The sequence below is a fragment of the Mus caroli genome, chromosome 5, assembly GCF_900094665.2.
Source record: "Mus caroli chromosome 5, CAROLI_EIJ_v1.1, whole genome shotgun sequence".
Classification (NCBI taxonomy): Eukaryota; Metazoa; Chordata; class Mammalia; order Rodentia; family Muridae; genus Mus; species Mus caroli.
This window is the reverse complement of record NC_034574.1, coordinates 18,556,551-18,564,672: the sequence shown is the minus strand read 5'-3', so window position 1 is coordinate 18,564,672 and position 8,122 is coordinate 18,556,551. Positions and strand designations below refer to the sequence as shown.

Sequence of the window (8,122 nt, the reverse complement as noted above, 5' to 3'; positions counted from 1 at the left end):
TTAGTCTCCTGAAGGCATGGGCTAGTTAGTCTCCTGAAGGCATGGGCTAGTTAGTCTCCTGAAGGCATGGGCTAGTTAGTCTCCTGAAGGCATGGTGGGTCCTGGCAGCTCTGCTGGCGTGGCTGAGAGAGCGAGCAGAGCCAGGGCTCTTGTCCCTGCTGTGTCTGTTGGACCTTTGCAGTCTGATCTGATCGCATCTGATCTAAGGATGTGCTGTCTTGCAGCCTTCTGTCATCTGCATAGAAAGGACACAGACTTAGTTATGTCACAGTAAGTACTCTTCCTAGACCATCTAGCCAGTGAAAGAGAGTCTTGCCAGCTCTTTGAGTATATAATAAAAAAATTGAGAAACCTTAAAAAAAATAAACTGGACTTCTCCCAAAGTCTTAACTGCTTTTGAGGGATATTTGTGACATAAAAGAGAAGTCACAGCCTGGCAGAAAGAGAGAAAAGACTTTTTTATATTACGTAAACATATCTGAAACTCTGCAGCAAGAAAAAGCTTCTCGAGGAGCTGAAGAGACGCGCGGGGCATAGAGCACTGGCCGCTGGTCTAAGAGGACCTGGCTTCAGTTCCCAGCACACGTGGCAACTCACAACCCTCACACAGGCACACATGCACACAAAACATATAGAACAATAGTAAAGGAGCCATTAAGAAGATGGAATGAATGCTGGGCGTGGTGGCGCACGCCTTTAATCCTAGCACTCGGGAGGCAGAGGCAGGCGGATTTCTGAGTTCGAGGCCAGCCTGGTCTACAAAGTGAGTTCCAGGACAGCCAGGGCTACAGAGAAACCCTGTCTCGAAACAAACAAACAAACAAACAAACAGATGGAATGAGGGCTGTTGAAGGTAGGGTTGGGGAGGGGGACAACATTTGAAATGTAAATGAATAATATAACTAATAAAGGAAGATGAAGCGAACAGCCTCTGGTGGAAGGGGAGCGTGTAGAGACAGTTTATGATGTGCCTGTTATTGCGGAGTGGGTGGGGATGTAAGGATGTAGACCGGCTTCACATATGTTCTTAACAATGTAACCCCTACTGTTCATATAAGTACATAAAACCAAGTTCATACAGAAACTTGTATACAGACTTTTAAAAAACAAAACAAAACAAAAAAATCCCAAAAGTTGATTTCTTTTTCTTTTTCTTAAAAAAAACAAAACAAAAACAAAAACAAAAACAAAAGAAGTGAAAACTGTTTGAGTTTCTTTGACCAGGGAATGGCTAAATACTGATACATCTAGATGCTGAATATTAACAGTAAAAAGAGACGGACTATCAATACAGGCAGGTAGCATCTAAAGAGTATTATGTTAACAGTAAAAAGAGACGGACTATCAATACAGGCAGGTAGCATCTAAAGAGCATTATGTTAAGTGGCAAGGGTGCCTCAAAAGCTTATAAACCAGTAAAAGCTTTTATACTTTGTTGCTTTAGGAAATGTGACCACTGTTATTGCTAGAGAAGAGCAGTCTGGCTCCTACAGAGTGAAGGCTGGGGAGATGGGTTGGTGAAGAAGACCCATTCTGTACAAGTCTGATCCCCAGAGTTTGGATCCCCAGAACCACACAGAAAAGTTGGGCAAGCATTGCAGCCTCCTGTAATCACAGACCTCAGGAGACAGAGACAGGGAGCCCTGGGGTAGGGTGGACAGCAAGACTAGCCGCAATTGGTGATCTGTGGGCGCACGCACGTGCGCGTACACACACACACACACACACACACACACACACACACACACACTCTGAATGAAACTCTAAAGTTAGAGTCAGATAATGATAAAGAACATTGTGTTTGCTTTTCTGTTGACATATTACTTTGTGTCAGAGGTGCTCTCAGCTCAAAGCTGATTATGTTTGTTAAGGGTATTTTGAATGTGCTTGTTGAAAAGCATGTGTGGATAAATTGCCCAAAATATCCTGGTGCTCTATAGATCCATTCTTCAGTAGGTGAAAATGTGTATATGCTGAATGGTAGCGTACTTGTTTATCAGTCCTTTCTTCTCGTGGGTTAACCTGTCAGAGTGTTCATTAGAGACACCCAGCAAACTATGAACTCATTGACCAGCAGTGTGTATGTCCTGTTCTGAATATTTAAGTTGGGATTTGATCATCTCTTTGGCTTCCTTGCTTGTGGAGTCTGTGTTTGATGTCTGAAATGCTATATCCACTAGAAATAGCCTACAAGCCATACGTGTTAATTATAAATTTTGTTACTAACCAGAACACAAAACCTTTACCATCCTAACTATTCTAAAATATATCCTTTGATGACATTAAGTTCACTAGAAAGTTTGTGACATGAATACGGTTTCTAGAAATTTTGCAGTCTAAAAGAAATTCTGTGACCACCAAATAGTAGCTCTCTATTTTCCCCTCAAGCCTATGTCTTATGTCTTGTCTCTTACTCAGTACTATCTGTCCTTTTGTTTGTGGCTTATTTTATTCATAATATTTTCATGGTTTATCCACATTGCAGCACGTGGCAGACCTCATCCCATTTTGTGCCTGAGCTGTACTGTGTCGTATGCCATTCTTCTAAAGTCTTGGCTGTAGCAACAAGGGTACGTGGTAGAGAGGTGTGGTTTGTAGATCCCTTGGCAGCTTGTTGGGGTGTGGCAGTTTTGAGTGCTGTCTTGCACTGTGGGGCTGGATTGTGTGGTCTTCAGATAGCCTAGCATCCTCTAAAAGTAGTCCAATGAGAAAGATGAACTAACAATTCACTCCCTGCTGAGAGGAGTTTAGATTTCTGAAATGGATAGATTTCCGTTTAGTGGGTGGTATTAGCAGCATTGACTCTGAGAGTAGATAGAGCTGGGGCTAAGTCTGAGCCTTAGCTTATTAACTGGGTGACTCTAGATGCCTACAGTTAACCTTACCTTCTTAGCTTCTCCTATCTATAAAGGTGGAATGGTATTTTTGTTTGTTTTATGGTGGTGGGAATCTAACCCATGGCTTTGTGCATGTTAGGCAAATATTCTGCCCCTTAACCCTAGCCTCATGTTTTAAGATGGTCTTCTTAGGCTGACCTTGGTCTGTTTGCTTTAGCCTCCTAGGTGCTCCTAGATGCTTGGATTCTAATAGTGTTGTTATGAAGATATCTAATGTTTGCCAAATTGAAAGATAACTGTTTATCACCATAATGTGAAAAGGGTGACTACTTTACACAAACAGATCTGAAATAATAAAAGCTTCAGTGGCAGATCTGATCACCTGGGAAAGACCCAGGCCTTTGGAGAGGAGCTGCTGTACTGAGCAGTAGGGGCTTAAAGGAGAAAGGACTGGGGCTCTTAGAATGAGCTCATGAGGGAGGGACTCAGACTGCTGGGGCCACAGGTGGCTCAGAGAACACATCGGGGATGGAGTGTGGGGAGTGGAAATTACCTGTTGGTAGTTTTTGCAGCAAATCAATCAGATAGGCACACGACTATTAGGAAGTCAGTGGTCTTTACCAATTGAGGCAAAAAAAGTCACAGGGAACAAATCAAGTCATCCCAGTGTAGGGCCACTGGTGTAGAAGCCGGCCCTCAGGCATACTTCAGAGGTCCTGAGAACATCCACACAGTGCCTGGGATGGAGGGCTTTGAGGTAGCCCCCCCAAAAAAACCCAACCCCCCAAAAAAACCCCACTATTATGTCCTCTTTGCATGCACCCCAATGTCAGTGTTTTTGTCCAGAATGACTTAGAGCTAAGATAGGTAATCTTTCAACTCTCATGTATACATAGCTGTCTAAGCCTTGGTAGTGCAGTTTTGCCTGCATTTCAGAGACGGAAATAGCCTACCATGACAGCAGTGGAGTCAGAGGTGGCTGTATAGTATAGGCATTTGAGGATACATTACTTTCTCCTAGACACATATGTCCATTCTTCTCATTAAAATATTTTAAAATTTGAAGTTTTCCATGTAAATACATCAGCAAGCTTAATTATTGGAGTGAATATAATAATAGTATGCCTGGAATAAGGTTATTACCAAACAAGACTAATTTCTCTTTATTTGTTACCTGGAGTCAGGATGTCAGTATGTATCCAAGACTTACCTTACTCATGATCACACAGGTGATCTTTCTTTCTTCTTTTCAGGGTATCATGTAGCCTAGGATTGTCTCAGACTTGCTATATGGCTGAACTTGATAGATAGCTCAAGCTGGCCTTGGGTTCCTGGTCCTGATCTTCCCCCCCCCCTCCTCCTCCCTAGTGCTGGCATTCATGTGTGTGCCACTGTAGTCAAGTGCTTGCGCCTAGGATCTGTTCTCAGTGGTTCAGGCTTGCTTTGAGCTATCAGTCTCTGAAGTGCTGTGTTTACAGACACACAGAGCTTCCTAACCCCTTGGTGAGGCATCTCCACCTGCTTCTTTGTTACGGTCGTTGCTCTGTGGTCTGTGTTCTTCCTGTATAGCACTCAACTCCAACATCCTAAACATGTCTTCTTCCTCTTCCTGGCCTAGCAAGAGCAGATGTGTTCTGGTTCACAGATTAGGTTTTATACCATGAACTCAGCTCCTGGACTCCTTGAGAGTTTAGGTCCTTCATAAACATGCATAGCAGAAACCTGACACTTTGTGGGCTGCTTAATCAATACCTGTATTTTTACATTTTTAAAAGTTCATTGGTGTACTCTGATTTGTTTAAGAGCCTGGAGTGGATAGAAGTAGAAGGAACAGCCTGAATTCAGATTTTAAAGCTTGTTTTTCTAAAAATGCCACATGTATAAGCTCCACATGACTACCTTTTTTTGGTGGCAGAACATCTAGTGTCAGGAAAATGTAGTTGTTCTTTTCCTTCAGCATAACACTTTCAGAATTCCAACAGAACATTGCCTTGACCTTGATTAAACTGTGAATTTTATTTGAAAGTGAAAATTGGCCTTTTGGAGATCTATTTATAATGGTGTGATGGAAGTCTTTTTGCCTAGTGTCCATTTGAAAGCTGTGCGGTAGAAGGGACATGTTTTAAATGGGACATGCTGTGGTCTTAATATTTTAACATTGATTTTAATTTACATGGGTAATACCTGTAAAGAAAAAGCAAAGGGTTGAATATTTTTATAATAGTTTAGGATATATTCCTCTATAGCCTTTACCCTTTTTTTTTTACATATATATGTGATGTGAAATGCATATTAATTAGAGATAGTGTCATTTTGCTTTTTGAAAGTTCCACATTTTGCTTTAGTAAGAGTTATGCTAGAGATATATTTATGATATCTATTTCATTCCTTTTTAATGCTCATATTCTGAATATGAGTATAGACCACTTAGCAGTGGGTATCCATTGCTCATTAGATACACTCCAGATCCTCAAGATTTCTAAGCTTATATTGTGTGGAAGTGGATGTGCATGCTGTGGGGTGCAGAGGAGAGTGCAGCGAGCAGTGGACAGTGCTGGCTCGTTCTGTCCACGGTGGGGTCTTGGGGATTGACCTCAGATGGGCAGGTCATCAGGCTGGATGGCCAGTGCTTTTACCTGCTGAGCCTCTCACTAGCTGTGATTGAACATCTTTGTATGATTCTCCAGAGACACATGATCTATGAATATTTCCCCTTCCCCCCTCAAGGTGCTAGGGAACAGATCTCGGGCTGTGTATCTGTTAAAGTGCTGTACTGCTGAACTACACTCCAGCAACGTGAATGTTCTTCTAGGGTAAATTTGGTAGAAGTGAAATTCCAGGAATATATATAGTAGGCCTAGTATATCTAGCATTCTTCATATTGGATTCAGTAATGAGTAATGGTTGGCTTGATTGGCTAGTTATTTGTGCTTATAAAGTGAAGTGTTGTTGTTGTCGTTTTGTATTTATAATTCGTTAGGGAAATAGGGAGGACAAGAGTCTTCCACAGCTTAAAAGTTATCTCTATGACTTTATAGGCATCCCTATTCCCAAGAGGATGATTTAGTAGGTCCATGAATCATTAGAATTTGTGATCCCACATAGCACTTAGCAGTGTGAACATGATTAAGATTGACAGATGATTCAGGGAGAGAGGAGCCATTGCCTCCAGTGTGCACCCACTGATGACCTCACCAGGCTCCAGTAGATAGTCCCAATCTGTCAGGCATACACATAGCCCTGGTTACCATAGACGAGTTAGGGAATCTGAAAGTTATGAATCTTGGAAGGGGACTGGTAGGGAGGAGGGGGACATGATGGATGGGAGGGAGAGTAAATAGTGGTGAGAGGAGAGGAAAGGGGAGGGGAGGAGAGGGAAGGGGAGGGGAGGGGAGGGGAGAGGAAGTAAGAGGAGAGGAGAGAGGAGGATAATAGGAGTGTATTGTCGACATTTAGAAATTTGTCAACGACCTGTCTATCTGAGCCATATATGCCTAAAGTGCTGTTTTTATGTGACTGGAACCCAACTTAATGCAAGGCTGAAGATGATGACAGTGGGGAGCGCGCGCACGCATGCACACATGCACACATACGATGAGTCTTTTTAAGGCTTTGTTGATTGGTGATTATTCAATGAGTAACTTAGCTGATATGGTGGTATATGTCTGTAGTCCTAGCATTTGGGGGCCTGAGGCAGGAGAATTGTTGAGTTTCATGCCACTCATTAATTTGTTTCAGACTCCACAGAGAAGAAGAAAACAAAGTAGACTGTTGGCTGAGGTATATGCGGTACTTAGACTGTTGCTGAGGTATATGCGGTACTTAGTAATACCTTGTACAAGCAGCAGAGTCCTGGGAGTTGTTTGTACTGTTGCTGCTGAGGAAGAGTTCATAGAAGACCACTGACACGTGAGGTGAGAGCTCAGGATTTATAAAGGAGAGGGGTGGTAATTGGTGAAATTCCTGAGGGGGTTCTGTGTGAGTGTGCTGACTCAAAATGAATCTTGGTAAATTGACAGGCTCTATAAATAGCTCTATAAAATTTAATAGTCTTCAAACATGACATACAATGTAAAAGCTTTGCATTGGATCTTTTCATTTGTGGATCTTTTAGGAACGACTGTGTGGCTTCTTACATTTGTGATTAGTTACGTTTCTGCCTGTGAGACTCCAGCAAAGACCTACTTACTGGCTTCACCTCCCTCCCTCCCTCCCTCTGTCTCTGTCTATCTCTGTCTGTCTCTGTCTGTCTCTCTGTCTGTCTCTCTGTCTGTCTCTCTCTCTGCTCTCTCTCTGTCTCTCTCTCTCTGCTCTGTGTCTCTGTCTCTGTCTCTGTCTCTCTCTCTGAAGAGTCTCATGTTAGCCCAGGCTGGTTTTGAACTTGTGATTCCTAGGCTGCCTCCATAGCCCCACCACTCTACTTTTGTCTTGCTGAGTTTCTTTTGGGCAAGCACCCTTCTGAGCTACATCCCTAGCTCTGTTTTGTTAACTCTTGATTGCCTACAGATTGAATGGCCCTTCTTTTGTTATTTCCTTCCAGCCATCTCTTAACCTATCTCACCTTCCTTCTCCCTCTCCTCAGTCAGAGCCATTCTTGCCCTGTTAGCTGTGCATCTAGGTCTCTGGAGTTGCATCGATGGATTTTTATTCTCTTAACTGTACATATTTGCTCTGGAATTTCCTGTTTCAATCGAGACAATTTTAAAATGACTTGTTATCGTTTAAAACTATGCTTTAGTAGTTTTTTAAAAAAGCTATTTCTAGTGTTGTACAACCATTATATTATATAACTTGAGAATATTTTTCTCCCTCAAAAATAAACCTTCATATTTTAGCAGAAGCTCCTTTGTAATGCAAAGATCACATTAACACTTTGTCTAGATAAATGTTTGTGCTTGGGACAGTGCTTTCAAGGTTATGGTAGCATGTAATAATGCCCTTTCTGTTCTCTCTGTGTATATGATTTTATACATACATGTACATATATGTTACATTTATAACAACCCTTCATCAGTTGATATAGGTGCCCATTCTTCCCTCTACTGTGTAGCTTGGTCTCTCAAGGCTGAGGCTGGCCTGGAACTCGCTGTTTGATTGAAGATGACCTTGAACTTGGGATTCTCTCTACCTTTCAAGTGCTGGGAGTATAAGTGTTTGCCACCTAACATTTTTAAATGAATGAATGAATGACTGAGAAGAGGCACCCAGTCCACACTTGGGAGAGAGTGTGATGTCTGTCTCTTTCCAAGAGGTTCTTAAGCCTAATCCTTATATTTATTTAGGTT

The 8,122-nt window shown here is 42.1% G+C and overlaps 1 protein-coding gene across 14 annotated transcripts in view; it reads left to right on the top strand.

The window, feature by feature from the left end:
• Srpk2 (SRSF protein kinase 2) overlaps nt 1–8,122 on the top strand; it is a 176,846-nt gene that overhangs the window by 46,696 nt on the left and 122,028 nt on the right. The window contains exon 2 of one of the 14 annotated variants that reach the window (XM_029477091.1): nt 6,576–6,751. The exons of the other annotated variants lie outside the window; for them this stretch is intronic. The gene's annotated coding sequence lies outside the window, so the exon portion shown is untranslated. The remainder of the gene's footprint in view (nt 1–6,575; nt 6,752–8,122) is intronic. 14 annotated transcript variants of the gene reach the window in all.